Here is a 14359-nt window from a genome sequence, read left to right on the forward strand (position 1 = left end):
GTGGGTGAGGGTTTTGGTGATCTCTTCTTTGATTGCCTCTTTGTTCACCTCAAGAGTCTCTCCTTCCTCCCGTGGACAATCGCGTAAGGATGCCACTTCGCCCTTCAAAAGGTTGATTTCCTCCTGCATGGCGAGCTTTTCCTTCTCCCACTCCTCTTGCATGGTAAGCTCCTCTTCCTTCCATATTTCCGCTTCGGCCTCCAGCTTCCCCATGCGCGTCAATAAGTCCTTCTTGATGGCGGTGATGGTGCTGTCCAATGTCTTCTTCTGGTCCTTGATAAGATCCCTAAGGATATGATGAAGCTGGCTGATTTTGTCATCTACAAACCCTCCCATTGTAGAGGGAGGGAATGTTTGAAAGGAGCAAGTAAATATGTGGGAGAGAGAGAAGAAATGGATGAAATAGGGTGGGGGGTTCAAGTCCCCATTAGGGCCCAGGGATGGTGATCGGGGTTCACAGGCAAGGAAAGGGGGAGGATGAAGGAAGGGAGAGAGGGAAAGAAGGAGAGAGAGAGAGAGAGAGATAGAGAGAGAGAGGTCAAAAGGCGGGGTGCAGGCAGGCAAGAAGGCGCACAGGCGGGGAGGATGGGAGGGAGAGATGTGCAGGAGAGAGAAACGGGGGGGAGGGCAAAGAGAGAGCGAAGGGCAGGCAACGTGAGGGGGGGGCGCAGGAGGGAGGGGCGAAGGGCAGGCAGCGGGAGGGAGAGCGAAGGGGGGGCGCATGCAGGCAGCGGGAGGGGGATAGGCGGGCAGCGGGGGGGGGGGGGGGAGGCACAGGCAGGCAGCGGGAGGGGGGGCGCAGCGGGAGGGGGGGAGCGCAGCGGGAAGCGGGAGGGGGCGCAGCGGGGGAGAGAGAGAGAGGGGGGGGGGGCACAAGCAGGCAGCGAAGGGGGAAGCGGGAGGGGGCGCACACAGAGAGAGAGAGAGAGAGAGAGAGAGAGAGAGAGAGAGAGAGAGAGAGAGAGAGAGAGAGAGAGAGAGAGAGAGAGAGATATTAACGTCTGCAAAAGGCCAAAATTGGCCTATGAGACAAACAAGTAGTACAATGATGATCCTCCAGTCATCAAGAGGAAAATGTGGAGTGAGAATAAAATGTACAAGTGACAACACGACCATAGGGGACTCAATGGTGGTGTACAAACGAGAGGGTGTGGATGGAGTACTAGGGCTACTAATGCATCTCTATATGTTGAAGGGGTGATACAAGTATGATATGTTATCTACTCCTAACTCCATAAAGTCCCATAGTCTGGGTACAATATGTCATACATCCGATCTGAGGATGCCGTAAATGTCTGGAACATGCGTCCTGGATCAGAGCGAAAATGTGCCAGCTGCTCCTCGACCTCCTGCTGGTGTCGAGACCGGATGGCCGCGATCTCTCTGTGGCGTAGCCGTGGTGTCTGGTAGCCGGCTAGTCTAGGTCGTCGCCTAGCTCGAATCTCCTCCGCTCGCTGAGATGTCACTCCCAATGTGTGTGGCTGAGAGAGAAAGAAAGAAAGAAAGAAAGAAAGAAAGATATATTAACGTCTGCAAAAGGCCAAAATTGGCCTATGAGACAAACAAGTAGTACAATGATGTTCCTCCAGTCATCAAGAGGAAAATGTGGAGTGAGAATAAAATGTACAAGTATGACAACACGACCATAGGGGACTCAATGGTGGTGTACAAACGAGAGGGTGTGGATGGAGTACTAGGGCTACTAATGCATCTCTATATGTTGAAGGGGTGATACAAGTATGATATGTTATCTACTCCTAACTCCATCCAGTCCCATAGTCTGGGTACAATATGTCATACATCCGATCTGAGGATGCCGTAAATGTCTGGAACATGCGTCCTGGATCAGAGCGAAAATGTGCCAGCTGCTCCGCGACCTCCTGCTGGTGTCGAGACCGGATGGCCGCGATCTCTCTGTGGCGTAGCCGTGGTGTCTGGTAGCCGGCTAGTCTGGGTCGTCGCCTAGCTCGAATCTCCTCCGCTCGCTGAGATGTCACTCCCAATGTGTGTGGCTGAGAGAGAAAGAAAGAAAGAAAGAGAGAAAGATATATTAACGTCTGGAAAAGGCCAAAATTGGCCTATGAGACAAACAAGTAGTACAATGATGTTCCTCTAGTCATCAGAGGAAAATGTGGAGTGAGAATAAAATGTACAAGTATGACAACACGACCATAGGGGACTCAATGGTGGTGTACAAACGAGAGGATGTGGATGGAGTACTAGGGCTACTAATGCATCTCTATATGCTGAAGGGGTGATACAAGTATGATATGTTATCTACTCCTAACTCCATCCAGTCCCATAGTCTGGGTATAATATGTCATACATCCGATCTGAGGATGCCGTAAATGTCTGGAACATGCGTCCTGGATCAGAGCGAAAATGTGCCAGCTGCTCCTCGACCTCCTGTTGGTGTCGAGACCGGATGGCCGCGATCTCTCTGTGGTGTAGCCGTGGTGTCTGGTAGCCGGCTAGTCTGGGTCGTTGCCTAGCTCGAATCTCCTCCGCTCGCTGAGATGTCACTCCCAATGTATGTGGCTGGGCTACTGGTGCCAATCTCTGGAAGAAGTCAGTCAACTGGGACTGTCTTCCTCCGCTATGATGTGCGGGTGTCTGAAGTAAGATCTCCCTGTGTCTCTGTAGTGCTAGTAGTAGTCTGCCTAGCTGTCTCTGGTCCGATCTCTCCCAGATCTGTCTAAGTGATGTGGTCCCTCTAAAAACCTCAGGATAGCATGCCCTGATCTCCTGCAAAGCACCACATTGGCAAACAAAATGCTCCTCTGTCTCTACCCCCGTCTGGCATAATCTACAAATGCGCTCTGCTCGAGGAGTCTCGATCTCTAGTTGGTGTGATGAGACCCTCGGTCGCCCAATGGCTACTCTGGCTCCATGTGATAGGTGGACCTCCAAGTATCGTGGTCGCTAGATGAAGCCGTCTGTGGAGGTGCTCAAGAAGTGGTCTCTGTAGTAGAGCATCTTCGTCTCGGGAGTGGCTGACTAGGAGATAGCCAAGTCTCCTGTATGTGCCCTGCCAAATGTCATGTCTCATGACTCTGTTCCTCTCTGTCTGAGAGAGGCGTCTGTGTGGTGCAGCTAGGTCATACTGTAAGGGTGGTAATCTGTCAATATCAATCCTGTGTGATGATATCCACTGTACCACCCCTAGGAGTACCATGACCAGGTATGTCCCTCCTCAGCAAGCTGTCTGGATGCCTCAAAAGCAGCCCGAGATACCCGATTTAGTGGGGCATCCTGTGTATAAAAGATATAGTCTCGAACATGGCCTCTACTAACATAGGTGGTACAGCAAACTCCGCTCGAAGGATATCATGTGGTACTGAAGGTTTGCTGTGGATCATCCGTGAGAGCATCAAAATCTGAGGGCGCTCTATCTGTGTCCATGAGAATGTAGCCAAACCTGGTGCCCATACTGTTGCTGCATACATCAATGCTGGAGTAACTAGTGTATCAAATAGCCACCCCTTAGTACGGGGCTCCTGGAAGTGTGCCTGGTGACACTAGCGTTCCAAAATTGCTAGTGCTGCGTACCCTCGTGTCACTGTCTCTGGCTGCCTGTGCCATAGAGAATCTCCCTGATGAGCTGGTAAATGTGACCCCAAGGTATACATATGAGCCCACCACCTCTACCTGTCCCCGGGCTAGTGTAAGGATAGTCTGGCATCTGACTCCTGCTGATGTATGAAAGACCATAACCTTGGTTTTCCCAAGGTTCACTGTGAGTCCTCGCTCCGCACAGAAAGTATCCAGAGCCTGTAGATGCCTTTGTAGCCCTGTCCGAGTATCCGACAAAAGAATGATATCATCAGCTGTGCCTCCTGTCCTGAAGTCCTAACCACCGACCTGTTGCACAGAGGGAGAGCTGTTGAGTTGTGCGCAGCTTGCAACTGTCCGCCCTGCGCTTTTCACATGCAGTCAGAACCTGCCGATTCTCCACAGCCCAGCCCACATGCAGTCCAACAGTCGCCAGAGAGAGAGAGAGAGAGAGAGAGAGAGAAAGAAAGAAAGAAAGCTGTATTAACGTCTACTAGAGGCCGAACTCGACCTATGAGACAAATCAATGTACAACTGTCAATGTCTTCTGGATGTCCAGAAAAAAAAGGACAAAATGAACATGAAATAAAGTATGAAAGTACTCAGCTAGTGGGGGGGTGTGATGGATGGAGCACTATTGCTAGAGGCTCAGTATGCAACCTATATGCATAGGGTATACAAGAATGCAATGCAGATCTGTCTAGCTCCAACCAGTACCATAATGGGGGTGTCATATGTGATACTTAGGCGATGGCGAAGCAAAAATACCTCGGAGCATGATCTCCGGGTGTGAGTGTAAGTGAGCTAGCCGCTCCTGGATATGGTGCTGATGTCGAGCCCATATCTCTGTGATCTCCCTCTGATGTAGTCTGGGAGTCTGGTAGCCTGGTGCTCTCGATCTCCGTTTGGCTCGGAGGTCCGCAGTGCGCTGAAGTGTAACCCCCTCCTGTGTCAGGGTAGGCACTGGGATAGATCTCTAGAAGAAATCAGTGAGCTAGAGCTGTCGCCCACCTCTCCCTGTGGTATGAGTCCCTATCAGTGTCTCTCTGTGGCGCTGTCTCTCTAACAAGAACTGGCCAAGTCTGCGCTGGTCTGTGGACTCCATGATCTGGCGGAGTGAGGGATGTCCACTGAAGATGGTGGTGTATCTCTCTCTAATGACACTATATGCTCTGCATCTGCATACATAATGTTCCTCACTCTCAACCTCCTCCTGGCATAGTCTGCATATCCTCTCTGCTCTGGGGATCCATGCTGCCCTACCTGCCTCAATCTCAAGCTGGTGTGATGACACTCTGAGTTGGCCAATCGCCACTCGGGCACTGTGTGGCATGTACACATCCATGTATCCAAGTCTCTGTATGAATCCATCCGCTAAGATACACATAAACTGATCTCTGTAGTATAGCATCTTCGGCGGTAGAGGCTGACTGGGTGTAATCCAAGTCCCTTGAGTGTATCGCTGCCATAAATCCTGCCGAAGGACTCTGTTCCTCTCACTGTGAGAGAGATGGATATGTGGTGCATGTATATCATACTGGAAAGGTGGCAGGTGATATATGTCGAGACCATGCTGAGTGAGCCACTGTATCATCTGTGAATACCATGATCTCCTATCTCCACTCTCTGCAAGCTGCCTAGACGCGTCAAAAGCTCCATGTGAGAGTCGATCTGATGGCATATCTCTGATCCTCTGTACGAAGCAAATCGTCTAGAAGAGGGCCTCTACTAGAATAGGAGGTGCAGCAAACTCCGTCCGGACAATGTCATGTGGGATGGAGGGTTTGTTGCGGATCATCCGTGAGAGCATGAGAATCTGAGGCCTCTCTATCTGAGACCATGTGGAGGTGGCGAGCCCAGGTTCCCATACTACTACAGCATACATCAAAGCAAGGGTGACTAGTGTGTCAAATAACCACCCCTTCGTGGGGGGCTCCTGGAAGTGTGCCTGGTGACATTGTCTCTCTAGCATGGCCAGAGCTGTGAGTCTATCCCTGGCTGACTGTGCCATAGTAAATCTTCATGGCAGAGTCGTAAATGTAATCCCCACGTACACATATGAGTCTACCACCTCTACCTGTCCTCCTGCTAGTGTGAAGATGGCCTGTCGTCGAACCGGCCCTGAGGTGTGAAAAATCATGGCCTTGGTTTTCCCAAGGTTCACTATAAGCCCCCTCTATGTGCAAAAGTCATCGAGTGCATGGAGATGGTGTTGTAGTCCCATCCGCGACTCAAAGACCAAAATAATATCATCTGCATATAGCATAATGTGGACTGTGGTACCTAAGATGTCTACCCCGTCCCCACCACCGTGACCAATGAAGTCAGCCACCTCATCGATGTATAGCCCAAATAGTGTAGGAGAGAGTGGGCATCCTTGCTTCACACCTATGGTGCTAGCAATAACATCAGATAGCCCCTCGGGGCATCGTATGCGCCCGAGGACCTCCTCATATAAAGCATAGATGCCCCAAATCATCTCTGATGGGATCCCAATGACTGTAGGCGTTGGAAGAGTCTCTCTCGTGGCACCGTGTCAAATGCCTTGTGGAAATCCACAAAGCAGCAGTATAATCTCTTCTCCCGCGCCCTAGCCTGGTCAATCATACATCTCAGAGTGAATATATGGTCAGTAGTGGAGAAAGCTCGTCGGAATCCAGCCTACCCCGGTGCTCGCAGTCCCTCCTTCTCTGCATATGAGCTCAACTCTGCCTCGAGCACTGCGCCAATAAGTTTGGCCAATGTATGACCAATCATGATAGTCCTGTAGTTGATGGGGTCTAGCATGTCTCCCGCTTTGTGGAGAGGCACGATGGTGTGCATAGTCCACTCAGCTGGTAGGCCCTCCACTAGTGCCCTATTAAAGAGGTGAGCAACAAAGGGTCCCAGTGTGTCACTCTGCATAAATAAGATGCTCACTCTGTATACCTATGTGGTCAGCCGATCTCCCATGTTGTAACCGGCGGATAGCTCTCTCTACCATCGAGGCGGTAAAGAAAGTAGAGGTGGTAGGGCGGGTAAGAGGCTCTTTGCATGTGTGCCATGTGTGTGGATCCTCAATCGGGGTACGAGGGCAAGGCGCTCTCATCCTGCGCCATGCAATGGCTGCATCTCTACTCATGAGTAAATGGTATATATCCCAGTACTGTGCCTCCTCATATGCACGCCTCTTACGGCGTGTGAGGGTCCTCATCTGTCGGCTCGCTTGTCTCTGTGTAATGGTCCCCAGTGCTCTTTGGGCACGGAGGTGTCTATATAGCTCTCTGCACTCATCATCATACCACCGATTCTGGGGCATGCTCCCAGATCTATCTGTGTGTGCAATGTGTGTATGATGGGGGAAGCTGCAGGTGGCAGCCGTATGTAGTAGAGATGACAACTGGGTGGTGAGTGTGTCTAGAGGTGACAGGAGATCCATCTGGAATAGCCCGTCATATTCATGATGCTCATATATGTCTGCCAAGTCATGGGTGAAGTAGAAAGTTGTATGCGATGCCTGTGTGGGTGCTGGTGTGGAGCTCGCCAGTGACAGTGACAGTAAGAGATACATGTGATCTGCACCAATAGGACAAGGGGGGATGGTGAAAGATGTCACTGCCTGTGTGGTCTCCATGGACCCCATGATGTAGTCCACTGTGCTACCACCCACCCACCCCCCCCCCTAATCGTGGAAAGCACATCACTGCTCTTGAATCCTGCCACTGTCTCATCCCGTTATAAATAACGAGATGGTGTCACGCTCCTAGCTCAAGTAAGTGATGACCATATCTGGTGTTATCCGGCCCCATGTCCTCTGACACCCTGCAAGCTCCCGTGTCCTCCACCTCTAGTGTGTGCATCACCTCGGGGTGCTCGAAATCATAAATGCCGCACTGTCGGCTCTGTGTTCGTGCATTGAAGTCCCCCATAAGGACTTCCCCCAGGTTGGAGTAGTGTATGATCCCATCTAAAAAGGCTGCATATGGTGACTCTCCCAATGGCCCTGTGTCCTCCTCCTCCCCTCTACTCTCCTCCTCTGCTGTCATGGCATATCTCGATCCTCTAGGAGAGAAGTAGCATAGAGCAATGTATAACACCCTGTCTGCTGAGAGCTGCAGTCTTAATCCACATGTATCTAGCCTCTTGGTCACGTGCTACCACTTGTAGGCGCTCCTCTAGCTCTCGCTTGAAGAGCACCGCTATACCTCCAGATCCTCTCGATGTGCTCTGCCGTGTGGTCGCCCTGTATGTAAACTCCCACTGATAGCCCTCTACTTTGGGTAGCCCCCTCTCTGGGCTCTGGTGCGTCTCTGTAAGTAGTATGATGTCCCGTCCCTCCATGACCTCCTCCATCCTCCCAGGATGTGTCCAAAGTGCTCCATTGCAGTTCCAAACTGCTATGTGTATCTGTGAATCTGGATCCTCCATAGCTGATGTCCCATAGGCCGCCTAGCGCTAATCAGTGGCCTTGCCATCGATGATGACACGGCCATCGCGATAGAATGCTCTCTTGCCCTCTTTCCGGGCCTGTAGGACTCTTGGCACACCTGTTTTCCTGTGTTCTATTTGCATTCTTGTAAGGTCGTCATCCAAATAGATGGGGATCTCCCTATAATCCTCGTAGAATCACCCTCTTCCTCATGAAGGTGACCCTCTCCGTCTCTCCTGCAAACTGTAGAATGAGGGCTCGCTTGCGTGTTGAGTCTTTTCCGGGTCACCATGCTTTGGTGAAGGGGAGGGGGTCCTCTTCCCTGTAGCCAAGCTTCATGCATAGAAGCTGTCCATCTTTCTTGGGAGTGGAGTCAGGTGTCTTGTGACTCGAATGTTGAGGCGGTGGGCATGCCTCATCTTCTCCTCCTCAATGGTGGTGTGAATCATTTGGTGTTCTTCCCTTTGAGTCTCCTCCCTCACTTCTTTACGGATGTTCTTCTTCACCACTTCAACCCATCCTGACTACTTGGCTTCGAGTTTTCCCTCCATGTCCTTTGTGATCTCCTTGGAGATCTCTTCTTTGATGGCCGTGAGAGTGTTGTCATTGATCTCCCCTTCTTCCTTCTCGGTGTTCTTGACGGCTACTAGTTCCACTTTCAATGCACTCACCTCCTCCTTGAGTGCCGTGTTCTCTCGTTCAATGCCCGTGACCCGTGCTTCGAGGGCCATGATGTGCAGTGTAATTTGTTCTCCACCTCATTGAGGTTGGAATCGGATGTCTTCTCGTTCTCCTTTTAGTGCCTTAATTGCCGTCTCGAGGGCCTCGAGCTTCTCTTGGAGACTCGGAGTCATTCCTCAAGATTACTCTGCAGCGCTTCCCACAGGCATGCAGTAGAGAGAGAGAGAGAGAGAGAGAAATGAAATGAAACCAGTATATGGCTGGAGTCGCAATCATCCTAGGAGCTCTAGCATGGGTCTCTGCCGGATGGCCTGGATATCTACCATAGTGAGATGCCTGGTTGGAAGAGAGAGAGAGAGAGTTATGTTGCTGCCTTGGGGGCCTGACGAAGGGTGGGTGGGATTAGGGAGGCGAAGGGACTAGGGGGCAGGGTGCAGAGTGCAGAGTGCGAGCACAGCAGATCAACGCCGGCGAAGCGACTAGCAGAGAGAGAGAGAGAGAGAGAGAGAGAGAGAGAGAGAGAGAGAGAAAGAAAGATTTTATTAACGTCTTCCAAAAGACCGAACTCGGCCTATGAGACAAATCAGTGTACCTGTGTGGGGTATCCTATGTCATCCCAACAAAATGAAAAAGTACTGAACTAAAAAAGCTAAATCTGGGTGTGCAATAAGTACAATGAGTGGGGGAGCTCTACTACTAGGAGAATGCAAAGCTATATGCATGGAGTATACAATCATGATATGCAACCTACCTAGCTCCATCAAGTACCATACTGGGGGCATAGAATGGTATACATCAATGAAGGGGGTGTCCACAGCTCCCTGCAGAACATGCCTGGGTCTGCTCTGAAGCGAGCCAGTCGCTCCGCACCCTCTCTGTGAAACTCAGCTCTGATATCTGTCGTCTCTCTCTGGTATAGGCGTGATGTCCGAAAGCCAGGTGTCCTCTGTCTCCTGCGGGCTCTAAGTGTCTCTGCTCTCTCGAGAATAATTCCCTGCTGTGTAGGGGCTGGGAGTGGGGTGCATCTCTAAAAAAATGTAGTAATCTATTTCTGTCATCCCCCCTCTGAGCTGTCTGAGCCTGTAATGATGTCTCAGGAAGAAGAAAACTGCTTTCAAATGGACTTCAAAGGAACATGATGCTTTCTTGCAGCTCAAGCATGCGATCATATGTGGTCCAGTATTGATTGTTCCTGACTTGCACAAGTCATTCGTGGTTGAATGTGATGCTTGTGGTGATTGCATAAGAGCTGTCCTAAATCAAGAAGGGCATGCAATTGCATACGAGAGCCGTCGTTTGCATGATGCTGAGCTTCATATGGATATCTATGAGAAAGAGCTCTTGGCTGTAATTCACGCCTTAAAGATTTGGAAACACTACCTTCTTGGGGCTGAATTTGTAGTCCATCAAAGCTTGAGATACTTTCTATCTCAAACCAAGCTTTCAGAGAAGCAAATGAGAATGGCAAACTTTCTTTCCATGTTTCATTTTCAGATTGTGCATACTCCAGGAAAGAAAAATGTGGTGGCCGATGCACTATCTAGGAGGCCTTATGTTGCTGCAGTCTCAGTGGCCTCTCATGGAGATCTATCTGCTATGAGAGATTTGTATCATTTGGATGCTGATTTTTGCCATATATGGACTGATTTGATGGCTGGTCATTCACATGCCTCTTATGTTATCAACGAGGGTTATCTAATGAAGGATAATTGCCTATGTGTGGTGAAGGATTTGCGTCCAAAGGTTATGGGCGAATGTCACGCTCCACCATATGCTGGTCATCGAGGTATTATGCCTACTACTCGAATGATTGAAAGGTATTTCTTTTGGCCAAGCATGCGTAAAGACATTGAGGCTTATGTCCGTGCATGTATTACTTGCCAAAAGGTGAAATTTGACAGGCAAAAATCTCCAGGTTTGCTTCAGCCATTGCCTATTCCCTCGCAACCTTGGGAAAGTATCACGATGGGTTTTATTATGGATTTGCCTAGATCCCAGCATGGGAATGATGCTATTTGGACTATTGTGGACAGGTTTAGCAAGCAAGCTCATTTCTTGCCCGTCAAGAAAACCATCAAAGCTGATCATATGGTAAAGCTTTTTCTTGCTAATATTTTCAAGCATCATGGTATGCCTAAATCCATTGTTGGGGATAGAGATCCCAGGACTACAAGCCTATTTTGGAGGGCTTTGTTTGATAATATAGGTACCAAACTTGAGTTTTCATCAGCTTATCATCCCCAAACGGATGGCCAAAGTGAAACTGCAAATTCGGCCGTATTGGATTTGTTGAAGTGTTATGTGGCAGATCAAAAGAGTGCATGGGAGAAGTATCTTCCACTTGTTGAGTTTGCCTACAACAATACAATCCATGCTTCCACAGGAAAGGCTCCGTTTGAGATTATTTATGGCACATTAGTCTTGCCACCCATCCTTCGTACAAAGGATGAGATTTTTGCAGCTGATGAATATGTTCGTGACTTGGATGTTGCCTTTGGTCAGGTGCGGACAGCCATTGCAAGATCTTAGGATAAGCATAAAATGGCTGCTGACAAGCATAGAAGGGACATGGAAGTCAAAGAAGGTGATTGGGTATTGCTGAAATTTGAGAAGGCTAGGCTTCGGAAGAGGCCAGGACGAGAAGGCTCATATCCTAAGCTTTCTCCTCGCTATTATGGACCCTTCAAGGTGATTCACAAGATCAATGAAGTGTCCTACAGGCTTGCTTTACCTAGTCATTCGAAGATTCACAATGCTTTTCATGTGAGTCTATTTCGGAAATATGTGGGGCCAGATCCTGATGAGCCTGTCACAGAAGATCCGCCAGAAATTGAAGAGCTTGAGGAGATCCTCCAGCCAGAACAGATTGTTTTTCACAAGGAGAGAAAGCTACCTGCAGGAAAGCTTTCCAGGAGATACCTTGTGAAGTTTAAGAATTATTTGCCTATAGATGCTAAGTGGGTAAATGAGGATTATTTTGCAGATTATCCGCAATTGTTGCAGGCATATCTTGAGGCTTTTCAGTTGAGGTCAACTCTTTAGAAGCCCGGGGGGATGTCACCAATTGGCCGACCATTTGGTCCATCTCCAGTTTTTGCGTCTCGTTCACTTGAGGCCAGGCCAGTGTCTCGTGTGAAGAGGCCAGTATTTTGCTTACATGGACGGGAGCCAGACTGGTGCCACCCGTGTGTTAGCAGGATGGTGTCATATGGACGGGAGCCAGACCAGTGCCACCCGTGTATGACCTGGACTGTGTTCGACCCATGGGATTGTCACCCCATGGAAGAGCCAGTATTCGTGCCGTGTTTTGCCTATGGGACTATCACACCATAGGGATACTCGTGCCTGGAACTGTGTCTTACCTATGGGACTGTCACTCCATAGGAAGACCAGGTTTTTATGTTTTTATGTCGTGCCAGTTTTGTGCCGACAGATATTTTGTACTTGTTCCATGAACGGGAGATATGTCCATGTTACTATTTGCACATGCACACATATTTTGCATGTTTGAAACTGTTTTCGCATGACATGTATTTGTGTGTTTGCCTGCTTGACGTGTTACTTACTGAGCGGGGACGCCTGCCAGTGAGTCGTGAAGTCTGCTCTGTATTCTGACGAGTTTTGGTGCATGTGAACAGGTGGTAAGTATGTCGCACTTCTTGTTTTAATGTTTTATATTCTAACCCTTTAATTTATAAGGTTAGGTGTTCACATTTATTTAAAAGTGGGCACCCACTTAGGGGCCAAGGTGGGCAGCCCCACTTTTAAGTGAATGTGGGGGTGGGCATGGTCACCTACCCCCACTAGTTCCCCCACATGCATGCGTGGGTATCACCAAAGTTAACTCCACATTAATTTTATTAAAAAAGGCTTCATCCATGAAGCGTAGGGGATCAATCGTTTCTCTCCTTCAAGCGTAAGAAACATAATCGCTTCCTTCAAGTGTTTTATTTACCAACCGGCGACCATCTCTCCTCCTGGCGCACGCTCTTCATGAAGGCGACTGCTGCAGTACTTGCTGCTGTTGGCTGCGACTGCACTACTTCAAGTGGCTGCACTTCCAGCCAGCACTGACTGCAGGTGGCTTCTCCCTCAGGCGAAAGTACACCAGCAGGCTGCGCTGCCCTCTACTCTGCGCTGGTGTTACCTGCAGGCTGCAAACTACTCCCTCCTTCCTCTCCAACAGGCGGCTGCCTACCCTGCACAACAGCTGCCACCTTTTGAGGGCTACGCTTCTATTCCTACAGCCAGCCGGCTCTTTGCAGCCAGGCGCTTCCTAGTGGCTGCTTCTCTCATCCTCTCAGGCGGCTGAATCTTCATCAGGTGGTTGCGCCTACCCACAGCAGGCAACTACACATACTTCTCTTTCTGCTGTTGTATTCCTCCCTTGCAAGTGGATGCTTCTTCTTTCACAGCAGGCGGCTGTGGTTTCTTGTGGTGGTGCTTGTCTTGTTAGTTCTACACGAGGCAACTCTTTCTTCAACAAGGGTGGCTTCATATTCTACACAAACACCACAAGTATTGGTTTTCTATCAACCATCTACAAGTAAGTGATTTTCTGATTTGAAAAAGTATTTTATGTTTAAATCTGATAAAGGATTCATCCCGCTCGGCCAACACCCGTTCGGTGCCGGGTTGTCCAAGCTATATTGGCGAACCTCGGTCCAAAGGTGCTGAGATCGGGAGAGCCAGGCGTTAGTACGAGAGCACCTGTTTGTGCGTGGTCTCGGAACACCAGTGAGGCGCTCTCTGCGGAGTCCAGTGAAAGCACAGGACCGTAGCGATTGGACCACACTAGTGGTCGTTCTGCTTCGAGCTTTTACATCGAAATTCGAGCCTATTTGTTTGGTACTGTTTTCATATGTACATGGACATTATCTGGTTCTTGGAACCCATGGAGCATTGTATTTATTAAATACTCCCAATAAATATATCATATATTGAGGGGGGGGTCGGCCCGTTCCGGCCCCAGTGCTGGTGTCCATCTTTCCATTTCATGTCATTCAAATTTCAAGTTGTATTAAGTTGTCCATTTCAAATTTGTGGTTTTAAAGTTGTGCTATTAAGCGTGTGGGTGTCCAACGGAGTCTTTCCCACTTGACAGGATCGGTTTCAGCGCCCCTTGACCCGGTTACAGTGGGACCCTGGGGAGTACGAGTGGCTTGATCCTTATGCATCCCTTGAGGCCACAGAGATCACCTTTTTCCAGTATACTGTTCGGCTAGGGAGACATATTTTGACAGCGAGGAGGGTGGTCTCTCCGGCTGCTGCAGCGGGGCATTGGCGGCTACAGGGACTCTCACAGGAGTTCCTAGAGGATTTCTGGGCTCGGCTCTGGGCTAGTCGTTAGGCCCGCAGGATCTCGACTTTCCAGTGGGGCTGGTCGCCCACAGGGGCTCAGCAGTTGGCACCTGGCTTGTTTACAGCGGTCTTCCGGCGGCCTACATCTGATGCGGCCACCCTATGGAGACACAGAGACATTGCCTTTGGGATTGCCCTCAGGCGCAGCAGATTTGGCTGCGGATGCTGCGTATTCTGGCCCCCCTCTCTCCAGAGGGTATGTTTACGTGGGGTGCCGCTGCTTGGTCGACTTCGTCAGGGCCTGCTATGGGCTATGAGATGGAGCAGGACAGTCACGCCATCAGATTCATTAGGGGCCAGCCTCGCCTGGTTCCGGCACCGGATTTCTCGTCCGCCAGCTAGACACGAGAGGGATTT

The 14359-nt window shown here is 49.9% G+C and overlaps 1 protein-coding gene across 3 annotated transcripts in view; it reads right to left on the bottom strand.

The window, feature by feature from the left end:
- LOC147631025 (uncharacterized) overlaps nucleotides 1-14359 on the bottom strand; it is a 59870-nt gene that overhangs the window by 35228 nt on the left and 10283 nt on the right. The window lies entirely within an intron of this gene.

This window comes from Cibotium barometz, chromosome 15, assembly GCF_041138505.1.
Source record: "Cibotium barometz isolate CiBa-2024 chromosome 15, ASM4113850v1, whole genome shotgun sequence".
NCBI classification, from domain to species: Eukaryota; Viridiplantae; Streptophyta; class Polypodiopsida; order Cyatheales; family Cibotiaceae; genus Cibotium; species Cibotium barometz.